This window comes from Ambystoma mexicanum, chromosome 1p (genome assembly GCF_040938575.1).
Source record: "Ambystoma mexicanum isolate Mex_15411 chromosome 1p, UKY_AmexF1_1, whole genome shotgun sequence".
Lineage (NCBI taxonomy): Eukaryota > Metazoa > Chordata > Amphibia > Caudata > Ambystomatidae > Ambystoma > Ambystoma mexicanum.
In genome coordinates, this window is record NC_090921.1 from 494224472 (window position 1) to 494240700 (window position 16229).

General features: G+C 45.2%; 1 non-coding gene across 1 annotated transcript; it reads left to right on the plus strand.

Annotated features, from left to right (window-relative positions):
* Nucleotides 1-13967: 13967 nt before the first annotated feature.
* On the plus strand, nucleotides 13968-14040 carry TRNAV-CAC (transfer RNA valine (anticodon CAC)). The gene has a single exon. It is a non-coding gene; the product is annotated as a tRNA-Val (tRNA).
* Nucleotides 14041-16229: the final 2189 nt, after the last annotated feature.

Consider the following 16229-nt stretch of genomic DNA (forward strand, 5'->3'; position numbering starts at 1 on the left):
CCACCGGACCCAACGTGCTAAGGTTGGTGCTGATACTGCTTTGTGCAGTTTACGCAGGGCGATCAGTAGCTGGCCGTTAGGGGAAGTTCTGAGTGGAGCCGTCTTTCCTTCGTAAACTTTCAAGCATTTTACCAAGCAGAGCTTCGGTTGATCTCTAAAGGCGGGATAGGAAATCGCCCTGGAATTGCACTTTGTTCTTCTATGAATATGGAAGACAATGCCATCAGGAGAAAAAGTTCTGCCTGCTAGATCTAAAGCTCGGATGTCGGAGACTCTCCTGCAGGAGACCAAGCAGAGTAGAGTAGTGAGTTTGCCAGATAGGGCTGTACGGGATAGTTTTTTGTTATTAGGCCATGCCAGAAAAAGGTTCAGTACTTTATTAACGTCCCAAAGCTTGTCATAGCGAGCTGGAGGTGGGACGGTAAGCCTTACACCCTTGAGCAACCTGCAGAGGAGGTGGTGTTCTTCTGCTGGTACTCCTTGGAAAAGGTCATGACCTGCGGAAATTGCTGAACGGTAGGCGTTCACAGACCTGTAGGCGAGCCCTTTTTCGGCTAGGGATGCTAGAAAATTCAAAATCTCTTCTATAGATGCTGAAATTGGATGTAATCCTTTCTCATCACATCAGGAGCTCCAGATGCTCCAAGAGTTGGAGTATCTCTTCCGGGTACTAGGAGCCCAGCTCTCTTCGATAAGGTTGATCGCTTTGTGAGACATGCCTGGGACTCTCCATCTTGACCTGAAGTCCTCCAGGCTGCTAAGGTCAGAGATCTGCTGAGGAGGAGAGGATGACGTTGACCTGATGGATCTAATAGGAGATCCGGAAACTGGGGTAGTAGGATTGGAGAATCTGTAGAAAGTTCCAGAAGAACTGGATACCAAGTCTGAGATGTCCAGACCGGCGCTATAAGGATCAGATTTGCGTGCTCCTGACGGGCCTTCGCCAGGGTCCTCGCTATCATAGTGAAAGGGGGAAAGCCATACAGTATTCCCTGGGACCATGACTGTAGGAATGCGTCTGTTGCAACTGCTGCTGGGTCCGTCCTCCAGCTGTAGAAGGCTGGTAGTGGGAGTTGAGTCTGGAAGCAAAAAGGTCTATGGACATCGGACCCCAAATCTCCTGAAGGCGGAGGAAAATCTCTCTGTTGATTCTCCAATCGCTGTAATCTGTTGAGTGGCGTGAGTATCAGTCCGCTACCGCATTTGAGAGGCCGGGAAGGTACTCCGCCGTAACTGAAATCTGGTGATCCAGACTGAAATGCCAGAAGTCTTTGGCTAATTCTGCTAGGGGTCTCGACTTGGTGCCACCCAGATGGTTGATGTATCTTACTGCAGAGATGTTGTCCATCTTTAGCAAAATACAGCAACTCGCTTTGTCTTTGGCAAAAGAGCGCACTGCAAAGGAACCTGCAAGAAGCTCTAGACAATTGATATGAAGGTCCAGCTCCTGTGGGGACCAAGTCCCTCCCGTGGCTATGGGACCGCATCTCGCTCCCCAAATGGAGCGACTGGCATCCAACTCGATAATAATATCTGGAGCGGAGCCGAAGATGGCTCTGCCGTTCCAGGCTTCAATGTGAGAAAGCCACCAGTTGAGCTCTGTCCATGCTTGAGGAGACAGCGTCAGTAGTTGAGAATAAGAAAGGTTTCTCCTTAAGTGTTGGCTTTTTAATCTTTGCAGCTCCCGATAGTGAAGAGGGCCGGGAAATATTGCTTGGATGGAAGATGAAAGTAGCCCTATCACTCTTGTTAATTCCCGAAGGGAGAACATGTTCTTCTGTAAGAGTCTGCGTATTTCTCTTTTGGTAGAGTGAATCTTGGCTGATGGGAGTCGAAGCTGCGAATTCTGTGTATCCACTATGAATCCTAGAAATTCCATATTTCTGGATGGAAGTAGAACTGACTTCTCCCAGTTTATAAGAAAACCTAGGCTGTGCAGCAAGTTTATTGCCAGTTCGGTTTGTTTCTGAACTAACTCCTGTGATTGGGCCATGAAAATAATGTCGTCTAGATAAATTATGAGACGAACACCTTGCGCTCTTAATCGAGCTACTACAGGTCTTAAGAGTTTGGTAAATACCCAAGGCGCCGAAGAGAGTCCGAATGGGAGACTTGTGAATTCCCAATCTTGGTTTCTCCAGGAGAATCTGAGGTAACTGATGTGTGTTTGATGAATCGGTACTGCGAGGTAAGCGTCTTTTAAGTCTAGGCACATAAGCCAGTCGTTCGGTCTGAGAAGATCTCTGAGCATGTGTATACCTTCCATTTTGAAATGGCGGTAAAGGATGAACTTGTTGAGCGCTCTGAGGTTTATGACTGGGCGCACTTTTTGCTTCCTGCGTACCAGAAAAATGGGACTGAAGAAGCCTCCCTGACTTGAGCAGGGGCGAATCGCGTGCTTCTGATGGAGACTGAGTATTTCGCTGTCTAAGGCGGTTTGGTCTGATAGAGACATTACTATGGGAGCGGGGCGACATGTCTGAACTGGCTGTGTAAAAAACTCTAGGTGTAGACCCCGAGCTGTGTCCCTGACCCAGGCATCTCCCGATAAGGTATCCCAAGCATTTGCAAGCATCCTTAACCTCCCTCCTATAGGTGTTAGTGGCGCTGGCGCAGTTATCAGTACACTGACCTGTGGGTTGTTGCTGGGCTGGGTATCTGGCTGCTCTTCTCCAGTGACGCCCTCTACCACGACCTCTCGAGGGGAAGAAAGTGTCAGGGCGTTCTTGCCAGGAATTATGCTGACCTCGAGATTGTTGAGGTCTCTTGTCGAAGAAGTAACGGCCGGAAGAGCGACCTCTTCCTCGTCCGGCCCTGGAGAAAACCTTGGTTGCAAATACTCTTTTTATTGAAGCCTGTGCTTTGTCTAGCGCCGTGAATGTCCCGACAAATTTTGTCATCTCCTTCATGAAAGGGTCTCCGAAAAGCTGGCCTTGGGCCGTTGGGCCGGATTCTGTGTCTGCCAGTTCGGTTAATTTTGCATCTATCTTGTATAGGATGCCTTTCCGTCGCTCTGTTGAAATGGCGCAACTGGCGTTGCCCAAGAGGCAAATAGCCCTCTGGACCCAACCGGACAGTATCACTGGGTCGATGGGGTCCGATGAGGAGATGGCTGCATTCGCAAGATCGGAGATTTTTGCTAGAGGACCTGCTATGTCCAATACTTTGTCCTGGCAGGCTTTCCAGGCGCGATCAATACCCTTCCTGGGGTCTTTAACGTTTTTCCCCAAAAAGGTAATAATTTTAGAATCGAGCTCCGGAGTCAGAGCTACTTTATCCGCAATGCCTGGTCGTGGACATTCAGCACGTAGTCTGGCGCGAACTTCATTATCAAGCGGCTTGCGCAGCCTAAGGTGGATGTAATTCGACGTCTTGGAAGATGGTTCCCAGTCGGTGGACCTGGGGTGTATTAAGTCTTCCGGGGTAAATGTACCTTCAGTAGAAGGTTTGGTCCCGATTGTGTCATTAGGGATGGGGTCTGCCGCAATCCCTGATGCAGAGGGTCTTGAATCCTCAAAATGAAATTCCTCATCTGAAGAGGAGTGAGAAAGATCAGCGTCGTAGACGTTTTTGTTAAGATCTTCTTCTTCCGAGCCCTGTCCGTGTCCCTCCGGGCTTGAGGGTCTTGTTCCTCTGGTTTCCTCCTCGGGTAAGAGGGTAGATGGGAAGGGGTTACCTTCCTATTCATGAAGGCTTGTTCCAGCCTTGAGAAGGCATCCGTTACGGCAGCTGTGGCATTAAATGGCTGGCTCGGGGGGGGTCGTAGAGCTTTTACTCTTGCGAGCCGGTATACATTCCCCTTCTGTAAGGTGCTTCCTTTTCTGTGTTCTCTTCCTCCCATGAGGGGAGGTCCCTCTGAAATGCTCCTCCATAGTATCTAGGCGATTTTGTATGGGAATGAGCATATCCGTTACAGCTTTCTTAACACTGGTCTCCACAGAGGATCCCAGAACCTTCTGAAAACTATTAGCCATTGCCACTTCATCTATGTAACAGTGATCTCCCTCAGCCTCAGACCAAGCCTGATCTGATTGAGGCGAGTACTGTTCTGCCATTATAAAATAAATGCACCTTACTCATTTTTATTTATTTATTTATATATTTTTTCTGGGCTTCCGAACGCCTTCTCTCACTGCCCAGTAATGTTATTTCAGTTCAGCTTTGTAATTGTTCTTAAATGCTGAATAGAGAATTTCTTTGCTATATGCGCGGTGAAAAATCAGCGAGAAGAAACGGTCGCTCTTGTCTGAGGGAAGGTTCCGTCGCTCGAGCTGCAACAACCGTTATATTATAACGGGCATGCGCGCTCGAGCGCCAGAATGTAGAGGAAAGGAACCGGAGAGCAAGAGCTCCCCTGGCGGCCTGCATGCGGTGCAGCGTGGTCCGACTAGGCCGCGCCGGATCCCTAGTACCTCAGGAGCGCAACGAAGTTGCGGCAAGGCCGGCGCGAGCCGTCGGCGAATCCGCTGGACGAGAGGAATCGTGTGAAGCGGTCTCTGAGGTCAGAGGACTGACGTCGGAGCCCAACATAAAATTACAAATTATTATTATTAATTTTTTTTTTTAAAGAATATTGAAAGTAAAAGTCTATAACTATGCAGTAAACATATTATGACATTTTTTAACGTTATCTTTTAAATTATAAAATGATGACGTAAGCAGTGCTAAACATGAAGTACTTATCTCTTGCTGTGAGCAGCAAAGAAAGAGGAAGTGTCATCATGTTTAGGACTGTTTATGCAGGGGATCTCAACTACTATTGGTGGACTAGGTCACATGTTGATGGCCTCAAAATGAACTGGAGCCAAGCTCCCTGGGAAATGTTTTCTTCAGAGACTCTTACCTTTTATGTTAAGATATTACTGTTATATTACTGTTATATTGCTATGTTTATTATATATATTTGGTGCACCTGTTTTCTGCACATTACTCATGGCACACTCACTTTTGGTGCATAAATATCTTGCTGCTGAGCTCTTTTCTTTATTGTCGAATAAAAGACAGAGAAGCATAATGGGAGCCTCCGGTCTTGACATAGAATTGAATACAATAATAAAAAAATAGGAAGTGGCAGATTACCACTTCTGCATCGATCCATTACCATCAGTATTTTCCAAAACACTCTTATATACACAAAATCGATTGAGACACTAGAATACCTTTACATGCCAATTTAATATCTTGCAAGCAAGGCCAAAAATTCACACCAAATATAAAAAGCTGCTGCAGCAACTACCAAAGAGTCTGCTAAATAAATTGCTCCCCAAAACTGATTGCAGCTGAGCAGGTCAAAGTTAGACAGTAAATTGGAGTAGGCCTTTACATTAAATATTTGTAGCTCCTGACATTCCGTTAAGATATGCTGTCTCCACCTTAGATTACTGCCTTTATCTTCAACAGGGCTGTGTAGCCAACACCGCAGGTACTCCCTCATGGGAAGAAATTTGAAACGCAAATAAGATGTAAATCGTCTGAGTTTCACCTAGCTTAGCTTTGTTAGATATGAGCGAGGGATGTTATCCTTGAAGCTCTGAAGGATAAATGCACTGCAACTTATTTACGTTTTTGACTTTATCCACTGAAGCAACCTTTTGCACAGAATGGTGGGTCCTTTAGACAAAGAAAGCATTTGCTCAAATGTGAAGGCTATATTAATCATGTGTGGCGTAGCGGTATCCCTCCAGCTTTTTAGGAAGCTCTTATTAGTAACAGGGTTGTTCCTTTCTGCCACTTCTGTAACCATCTGGACTGTGCAGGAACTTGTCGAGTCTCAGTAGCAGTTGCCTTCCAGAGTCTGCCCAAGCTCAGTTGGATATACCCTTATTTGATCCCTTAAGTAACAAGTACGAGTATGCTCGTCCTTTTTGCATAGACTTGCATAATAGCCTGGCACTTAGCTCGGACCTACTGTTTTTGGAATTCTCTCCAGTTTCTCTGCCCCTTGCACCATCCTTGCTACAATTGCTCAATGGCCTTTAATACTTTTATCTTTGCTAATTCGCTTTGCCATTGTTGTTTCTGTTAAATGTTTGACTCAGCATTGTTTCAGTTACAATGTTTATTTTATTGAGTTTTGTTCTTCTATTGTTTTGTTTTATTACATTGTTTTTTAGTGTAATTATAATCACAATCAAGGAGATTAACTTATAGGTACAACATCAAACACGTCTGAGCAAATAGGGAAGCCAATGTAAGGTCTTCAGGTTTCAAAACGAACTTATTCTTACAAACTAGACCACTCTAGGGCTCCATTATGGGTTAGGATAAATGCTCTGGACTCATGCGTTTGGTAGTAATTCCAGGAAAAGGACCAAAGTGGCTAATTTTATTTGGCAGACGAAATTGTCAAATGGGATGGAATTTGCCCCAAATTCTCCAATTTCCCTGTGAAGCACATATCAGCCATGAGTTGACTGGGCTTCAGCCTGCCCCTGAAGCGCCCCCCTGAAAATTTTGGGATATGGTGACTCGACCAGGCTGACCTAAATAGCTGTTGCCGGACAGAACCGGACACATATGTTCAACAGCACCTGGGTTTCGCTGTTAAGAAAGACCCAGCAATTACTAGCGTAAATCATTTCACTGTTAGTACCGGCATTCAAATGCATAATCTTTTAGCTCACAGCAGTCCATAAGTGAGTGATTTCAGACTTAAAGGAGAGAGATAACTGCTTGTAACATTTAAGCTGCACTAGAATAGTCTCATTAGAATGCATAAAGAAGTTAGATGCCCCACACAAATACGTTGGCCCCTCCCCACCGCAGGTGAAGTTAGCACCTCTCCCAACATTTGAAGGGTTAGCCCCCCCGAAATGTAGGTTTTGTTGTGCCCCTGAACACAGGCTCGCCCAACATACACACACACAGAAACACCCAGCCACCCATACATTTGGGTGTGCACCCTTTCACCATACACACACACAGGAAGCCACCTATACATTTAAGTGTGCCCCCTTTCACCATACACTCGACATGCACATCCAGCCAACCATAAATGTAATTGTGCTCCCTTTCACCATACACTCACACAGGCAGCCATCTATTTAAGTAAGTGTGCACCATTTCACCATACACTCACAGGCAGCCACCTATACATTTAAGTGTGCACCCTTTAAATATACAGGCACACCCAGGCAGCCTTCCATACATTTAAGTGTGCACCCGTTCACTGTAAACTCAACACGCACACCCAGCCACCCATACATTTAATTGTGCACCCTTTCACCATACACTCACACATGTCATGGGGTTGAGGGGAGCCCTATTACTTGAAAAAAAAATGGTTTCTTTTTGAAGTCACTCCGACTTCATAAAGAAATTATTTCCGTTATGTACTGAACCATAATGGAAATAATTTCTTTATAAAGGCAGAGTGACTTCAAAAAGAAACTTTCTGTTACTCTGTACTCTGTAACATAAATAATTTCTTTATGAAGGCAGAGTGAGTAAAATAATGTAAATAAATTGGGAGTTTTTGTGGGTTTTTTGTCTAGGGGGCCCCCCTCCAAGGATATTTGGTAGAGGGGGCCGCAGGGGCTGCAACGTCCCCCGTTACGCCAATGTATATGAGGTTAAAGCTGCAACTTCCACTGGCTTATTGTGGATGACGGATGTACTCACTAATGCAGAAGTGTGATTTACAACTGTCAATCAACATAAACATAACATGACATACAAGCGAAAAAGAATGTTGCTCATGAAATTCGGGCTAAACCAATTTAGGACCAAGGAAGTGATAATAAGATGGCCTAAATATAAGAAGTTGGATCCGAAATGTAGATTCTGTGATCACCACGAAGAGAATATTAAACATCTGATTCTTATGTGCAAAGCTTTCTCAGACCATACCTAATAATGGAAGAATGGTGGAGGAATGTTTTACTGAAGCCAACAAAAAACTAATGTACGCTCTGACCTTTCTCTTGGAAACCATTGATGAAGAACTTACTGAGTTAACACTTTAGAAATTACTATTTGACATCGAGATTCGTTTTTCTGTGTATTACGCTTGCACAAAATTGTTTATTTTGTAGTTTTACTGTGTTTTATTTCATGGTTGGTTTTCTTGTTCTTTTTAAAGGTTTTGTATAAACCAATAAAAATACTATATAAAAATTTTAAAAAATAACATGCATATGTCATGTCTTGACATGAGACACGTGTTTAAGTGAATCACACCGAAAGCCTCCATCAGACCCACCAGAGCTCACCGCACCAACATGATTGATGTCCCCACGTTTCAAAGATCCAGGGCGGGAGGAACCAGCTTCCAACACCTCGCACCAAAAAACTGGAACTCCCTACCTACCTCACTAAGGAACGAAAAATCATACCATACCTTCCGTAAAAACCTCAAAACCCTCCTATTCCGCTAAAGTCTGCCACATTCACTCTCATGCTTGCATTGTATCCACAGCATAGCATAACCTTTAAGCTCAATGTTTATTACCAATGTGAAATGTACTATGTAACTCGGTTACATCTGTAAACACATTCCTATGCTTGTGTTCATGACTAAGTCTGCTGTAACAGCGCCACGATGCCCCAGGGCAGCTCTGTGCGCTTTATAAATGCAAATAAATAAATAAATAAATAAAAGTGTATCTTTAAACACAATCATCATTTATATTTATCTTTGATTCGACAGGTGTTTATTATCTAACTACTGTTAAGACGGATTTCTGAACTCTGACCTGGTGGGCAGAGGTTCAGAAGGCCAGACTAGTTTCTTGGAACAGGGTAACCTGCTGGATAAGCTAGACCAATCTAGGCACCATTGGCAGCGGTCAAGACTAGGAGGGGTGAGAGTGACTGAAAGACCTCAATGAGCACACAGAGTAAAGGACACTTACAAATCACTCCCAGTAAGGTGTATATATATTAAAAATACAAATACACTTATTACAAGACCTTTGAGTTTCAACACACAAATAAAATCACAGTTACACTTCTAAGGCAACACAATCCTATCAATATACATATATACAAAACCAATGGGGTCCAAAGGGCTAATACACGAAATGGATACACAACCTAAAAAGGGAATGAAGCAGGTTGTGCAAATAGTCTTTAGACCCTCCTGCATCAAACACAATCCTAACTGAAAGGCAGTCCAATCCCTAAGGAGAGTGGAGCCTATTGCTCATATGTACTTGCAATGCTGGCGCACACAATAATGCAGATGGGCAAAACAGGGTCTCTTGAAGGGTCTGTAGCAGCACAGGAATGTGGGTGAGGTGATGCAGAATAAGTTCCCACTATTCGTGGAGGCTCTCCCCAACAGGGCAGAGCAGGTTCCAGAGTTTGGGGAATAGTTCGCTAATTTGCACTAACAGTGGAAAAGAGAAGGGCCCTCAGGGGCCACTCATGCGTAAAAATAGATGGATGCACCGGTAAGGGTTGCAATTACTCACTGACCCCCGGTGCACTCCGGACCAAACTTCAGCAGTCGAGTCCACTTCAGTTGCAGGTTCAAATGCGGCAAGTTCGCGGCTCTGCAGCTTTTAGCGACGAAGATACAGCGTTGATTCCCAAACGGAACAGTGGCGATTTCTCTGCTCCTGGTGGATGGATCAGACCAGTTCTGCTGTAGCAGGCTTCAGGGCACAGCTGCAATGAACTTGTAAAGTTTGTCACGACGGCTGGGCGACACAGTAACCGCGTATACTCTGGATCGGGCGCATTCACTTTACTCCAGACCTGGGAACACCAAGTGTACAAAATTCATTGTGAGAGTGCCGTGAACACAGAGCCTGCGATGTACCAAGTTTCAAGGGCCTGTTCGAAACGGCAGCGGTATCAGGGCAAAGGTCCTGTGCAAGCTTGTCAGCCCACCGGTTGGCCCAGGGTTACTTCCGAAAAGGCTTACTTGCCGGTTTTGATGACGGTGCCGAGAATAGTTGGTGCCACCATTCTAATGGGTTGAAGCGTCTTTGCAGACCTTCTACGACCAGATGCAGAGGGTTTCAGAGGGACGACAGCGGGCTCAGGGTGCCAAACCTTCCAGCGTGTCACCAGCGGTTCCTTGAGACAGTTTCTTAGTTTCAGGATGCTTGGATCCTATCCTTCGTTCAGTGAGAACTCCAGAGATCGACATGGTATGGGTGTTTGGAGCTTTCTTATCCAAAATCTCCTTCGCACCAAAATGAAGAGGACCCAGTTGGAGATCTTCTCACATACAGGCATACCATACATGGACCAATCATGGACCACGGTGGTCCCAGGCATTCACATCACACCAGACTCTCTGGCACCCAGGATGTGTATTGGAACTAGACAGTCCAGCCTACATCCTGGGGGCACACACTCAAGGCATGCACAAGCTCGCGAAAGCTTGGCGCTTCGCAGGAAAATGCATGCCCAAATAAGGTCTGCTCAACCTGGGGAAGGTGAAGGGGCAAGATGGCCAAAGGACAGGACAAAGAACCTTGTGGCATGGTCATTTTGGAGCCAGGCCACCTAACCGTGCCAAATGCAGTAACCGCGGTTTACCTGGCAGAAAAGAGTTAAAAATACACTAAAAGATAAGCTGCCACCAGCCCTGTCCAAGGCACATCTGCACTTCTCCTAAAAAATCCTTCGAGAGTAACTAGGTCCTTTAGAAATGACAGGAAGACCCAAGCACACTATACTGGAAGGGACATTGTGCACTTGTAACATGTTGCAGAAAAGTTGCAACATTGACAAGGACTAAGGGAAACAAAGTCTCCCAGTACTGACTGTCTTTAAGGGCATGTCAGTTTCCCCATAACAAAGTGAGCAAAAAGCCCAGAGGAGTGCAGCAGAAGGCTGTGCTCCTCTGTGTCAACTCCTGGATCCTCTCGCCCTTCTAAACCCCCTTCCTCCTCACCTGAGTCTTCTGTGGAAGATTTCTTTCTTCGGTCCTTTTTCTTGGGAGTCCGTTTTTTTTGTGAAGAGAAATGGTCGTCCCCGAAAAGAAGCCACCCTGGGACCCTTAGAAGACTGGGTAACAGGGGACCCCCTTCCGGTTGAGAGGAAAAAAGCAGAGCTAAAAAAACCTCTCTTAGTGTTGAACGGCTGGTACCGAGGGAGGAAGTCTGGCTCCTTCTGGAGATTTTGAAAAGTTCATCAGGTGAGTAATACAGGCGATAGAAGACGTCCCAGGTTTGGATGGAAGTACTTCGGAGAAGTGGAGCAGGAGGATAATACACGGTAAACCGCAGACGTCAGGGAGCGGAGCGGAAACCCACAGGACACCGCCCCCGGGAAAACAGAAGAGGGAGAACGAGAAAAAGGGGGGGCCAGGACCGAAGGCGGCCCAGGACCCACTTAAGTAGAAGAGAGTGAACGGAAAGCATAAAGAAGCACAGGAGCGAGTGAGAGAAAGAGAGAGAGAGAGAGAGAGAGAAAGAGAGAGCAATGCCACTCATGCCACGTGAAAATACCAAAGAAAACAGCGGGTGAGCGACAGAAGGAAAACCAGCGGAAAACAGTGGAGCCCTGGAAAGGGCAGAACGGCAGAGAAAAAGGGGAGAAAATCCCACAGCGAAGGCTCAAGCACAAAAACTGCAGAAGGGGAAAACAAGAGAGCGAAAGCACCCAGAGCAGAAAGCGAAGGGTTGCAACACACCGGTCAGGACCGAGGGGTGTGGCTAAGTACCGGAAAGAAAACAAAGGAGAGAAAGACTAGACCGTAGAATCGGAAAGTGCAGGTACCTAATGGAACAACTTAATGGCGGCAGAGCTTCCATCTACTCCATACCTGCCAAGGAGGACTGCGTAGGCAGCGCATGACAGTATGCCCCCTCTTAAAGGAGAGCCCCCCGGTTTTCCTGGGTGAGCTCGGTGGTACAGCTTGGGGAGTCTAGGCGCATGTAAATAGGCAATTAGGTTCCCAAGAATCCTCCGAATGGGGGTATCCCTTCCAATGTACCAAATATTCTAAGCGCCCTCTCTTGTATTTATAATACTAGCCACTTCGTATTCATCAGGGGCCTGATCTTCAGTGATTGGCAAGGCAGGGGTCTTACGTTTGTAAGGATCTTCTTGATACTCTTTCAACTGACAGGAATGAAACACAGGATGTATGAGTCTCATCTGCCTGGGCAGTCGTAGGCGGTAAGAAACTGGATTGATCCGATCCACAATTAAGAAAGGACCCAGGTATCGTGGAGTGAGTTTAGACGGATGCAGCCATCGGGGAAGATATTTGGTTGATAACCATACCTTAGTACCAGCATTCCAGGATGGGGATGGTAAGTGTTGAGGGTTCTTTTGTTGACAATACCGTTGCTGACTAGATAGTAAGCTGTTGGTGGCTGTCCGATGCGCTTCAGTTATGTTGAACAGAATGGCATCAACGATGCTATAGCTGAGGAGTGTAGACTCAACTCTGGAATGAACCGGGGATGAAACCCATAGGAGCAATAGAAGGGGCTGAGAGTGGTGGCACTATGGCGGACATTGTTCTATGCGAACTCAGCTAAAGGTAGATATGACACCCAGTCGTCTTGTTGGACATTCACAAAACAGCGCAGATATTGCTCCAACGATGCATTGGTTCTTTCTGTCTGACCGTTGGTCTGCGGAACTGTTGGAAACCCTGTTCAGAACATAACACATAGCACTCTACACCCACTGACATCCCAGCATTCCAGGGTCAGTGATGTCACCAGCACTCAGCGATACACTACAAAAGAAGGCTATTTTTAAATAAATAACAAAATTATTAGTGCTAAAGTGCAGCACCCAATGTGGCATCCTTGTTCAGGTGGGAAATATTGTATGGCATACGGAAACTTCTGAAGAACCAAAGAAAAGCGTTACAATGCTCACGTTAACAAATATATGCAATAGTTAACATATAAAATGTTATAACTATTAATAAATATCAAATATTTTCAAAAGGGAATGAATATCATATATTTTCAAATTTGGCAGGTAATCGAACCCGGGTCAACTGCTTGGAAGGCAGCTATGGTCACCACTATACCACCAACGCACACGGAAGATTCAGGATGGATGGTATACTCATCATTCGAATACTCATCATTCGAATAATCCAAAAGCATGCGGGAGAACAAAAGGTAGATGTACTAGTTTATCTGCGGCTCACTATGAAAGGAAAAAGAAGACAAACGCATGCTTTATTTCTACGCATACAAAATAGCTTGTCTGTCCATTTGGTCGAGAGTAACCCATCAAGCCGTGTATGACTCCCACGTGGACAACTTGTTTATCAAAACACACCCTGAATGTACACAGGATCAACTATAGCCATTCCTACTCTCTCCCGGCATACAGGGGGCTGTCCCAGGAATTTCCCTACGTACCAAACCTTTCTCGTCTAGTCCATCCATAGGATCTATTGCTAATCACGACAGTATGATGGGATATTACCCCCACAACTCCACCCCCTGGTTGGTTAGGGCTCTGATATATTTGGCCAATAACAAACCCACTTCCCTCAGCGGGCTCCCCTTGGGAGGGGCTCAGCTACGTTAGCTTCAGCCCACACTTGTTAAACACTGATGGCTCCTCCTCTTCCTGCAAGCTTCCGGCCCCTGCAGTTGCACCCATTGTCTGCATACAGTCCAAGATGGCTCACATCCATGTGCACCTAAGTGGCTGAAATGCAGTTATCTTTCTTCAGTACTAGCAAAGGGGCAGGAAAAAGGTGCCACAGTGCAATAGTCAGAGTGTAGGGCATACATGTCTGCCCTCATAAATAAAGGTAATTCAGTAAATCAAATACCTCTCATCCCACAGGGCTTTGACAAGTGTCAGCTCCCCCACCCCCCAGAGACAGTACTTAGACACAATGCCCACCATATTTTGACAGCATATGCTAAGAAAATATTATTTGTTACCTTGGTCATGAAAACGAAGCCAAGGAATAATTGAATATTAACACTCCTTCTCACCAGAAAATAATGTGCTGTTAGTAACACCACTACGTAGGGCACTGCAATCCGTGAAATGTAAACAACTGCACCATATCAGAGCAAGTTTTCGTAGTGTAGTGCTTATCACGTTCGCCTCACACGCGAAAGGTCCCCGGTTCGATCCCGGGCGAAAACACTCATTTTTTGAGTGAAATAATTAGTAACACCATTAAAATATATAAAAGAGATATACTCTTCCTGGTGATGTTTTGTAACGCGTGATTGAACAAGAGTGGCAAATATTAAAATTAACAGTGAAAATAAAATACAATCAAATAAAAGAACACTCTTAAAACACTAAGGAAGAAATATAATCAAAATGGGAATGCGTTGGCCGGGAATCGAACCCGGGTCAACTGCTTGGAAGGCAGCTATGCTCACCACTATACCACCAACGCCCACTTTTCGGGCGAGCGTTCTTCTTATATACAAAGATATACTTCTCCGAGAAGTGGTTGTCATACATATAGGATATTTGTACTCTGAATCCTATTGTTTTTGTATTTTGGAAAGTACATACTACTGTGTGTAAATTTTATTTATAAAGATTACCCCTGTGTTTCCTACATCCATTGTCTCAAACGCCCTTCTGGCCCCTGAGCGTTGCCGATGAGTCTTTAATTTCTCGTTCACAGACGTGGCCGGTGTTGTATGCTATCCTGCATCCCCATGGTAGCATGTGGGAGGTGTTCGGCAATCTCCGGAGCCACGCTCACTTCCAGAGTATGGAAATACAGCCTTATAGCCGCTGAACAGCTCTCTTCCCGGGATTGGCCAGTGATGTCCTTGTAGCTCCGCCCCTCATTTGTGGGGGATGCAGAATATCATTGGAAGGCAGGAGAGCAATGCGGGCTCGGGGCTTCTGTGCCTCTGAACTCCTTAGCAGTTCAAAGAACATGCTTCTTGGCGCATTTTATTTCTTCCAGGCAATTCTACTATATGCTCGGCTCATCAAGCATTACACGTTTTCCTCCCCGAGTCACAGAACACCACGGACACTCAGGCTGCAATGAAATTGACCACTTGTTTCCTTTGTCATCAGCAATGTAGCCTTTCCAGTCACCCTGCAAATAGGCAACAGTTAAAGTGTCCAGTCACCCTGCAAATAGGCAACAGTTAAAGTGCGCAACACAATAAAGCACCCATTGAAAATGTGTTTTGATGTCTTTAGTTGAATGTTCTAAAAAAACACACATAACAACACACCTCCAAATCTAAGTGAGTTTTTTACACCTCTTGTATTGTGTGTCTTAAAGTGCTGAAAATAGTTGGTACATTGATATTTTGCCTTTTGTATCTTATATTTTTCCATTCAGAATGTGGAAAATAAAGGTACACTGATATTATTTTGGCCCAACACGCTGCTGTTATAAGTAGTTACATGTTGTCATGATGCTTTATTATGCAATTTGTGGATTTTGCAAGTAAACTCTATTGGACAGTATTATTGTAGATCTTGACACCCAAAACATAAATATTTGTTCCAAGTAAAGTGTGGAGGAAGGTGGCCATGCCCAAATTGCAGAGTGGGTTAAAATCCCTGCTTCATTGTTTAGCGCAAGTGTGTGATCTTGGGCAAATAATGCAATCTCACCCTGACTTCAATTGCAAAAATTGGAGTGCTTATAAGTGATTATTTTTACACCCTTACAATGGGACAGTTTTTATAAGTGTAGGGCCAAATTAGTGTACGCTGGTGCTCCTCTGCTAGTGGCTCCAATACTCTCACCTAGAATTGCATTATTGCTGCACTTGTCCTGCGCCAGTCTCGTAACACTTGATTTGACAGGCAGACATAGTCTCACCATCCAGTCAGTGCACCAGAGATTCTAGTATAGCGCACTAACAGGTAGAACCAACATTACATTTTCCCCCCTGTTGCTCCCAGCCACTGAAGTTTCTTGGGCCGTCCAAAGTACTGCCTCACACTCTGCTATGTCCTGTTATGCTATGATATTGAGTCTTTCATTGCACACCATCTGCCATTTTCACACTTTCTAGGACCTTCAGGATCTGCAAAAATTGGGTGTTTTCAGACTTAAAGGAGAGAGTTAACTGACTGTAACATTGAAGCTGCACTAGAATAGTCTCATTACAATGAGTAATGAAGTTAGATGCCCCTACACAAGTATGTGTGTCACTCCTCCACCATCTCTGAAGTTAGCGCCTCTCCCAGCATTGGAAGGGTTAGCCCCAGCCTAAATTTTAGCCTACGTGCACCCTTGGATGTGCGCACTTGCATTTTGTTAGGCAGCGAGGTGAGGGAAGCCTTTCCCGAAACTGACAGTGTTAAAGTTTTACTGTATTTGTTCAGAAAAATGTACT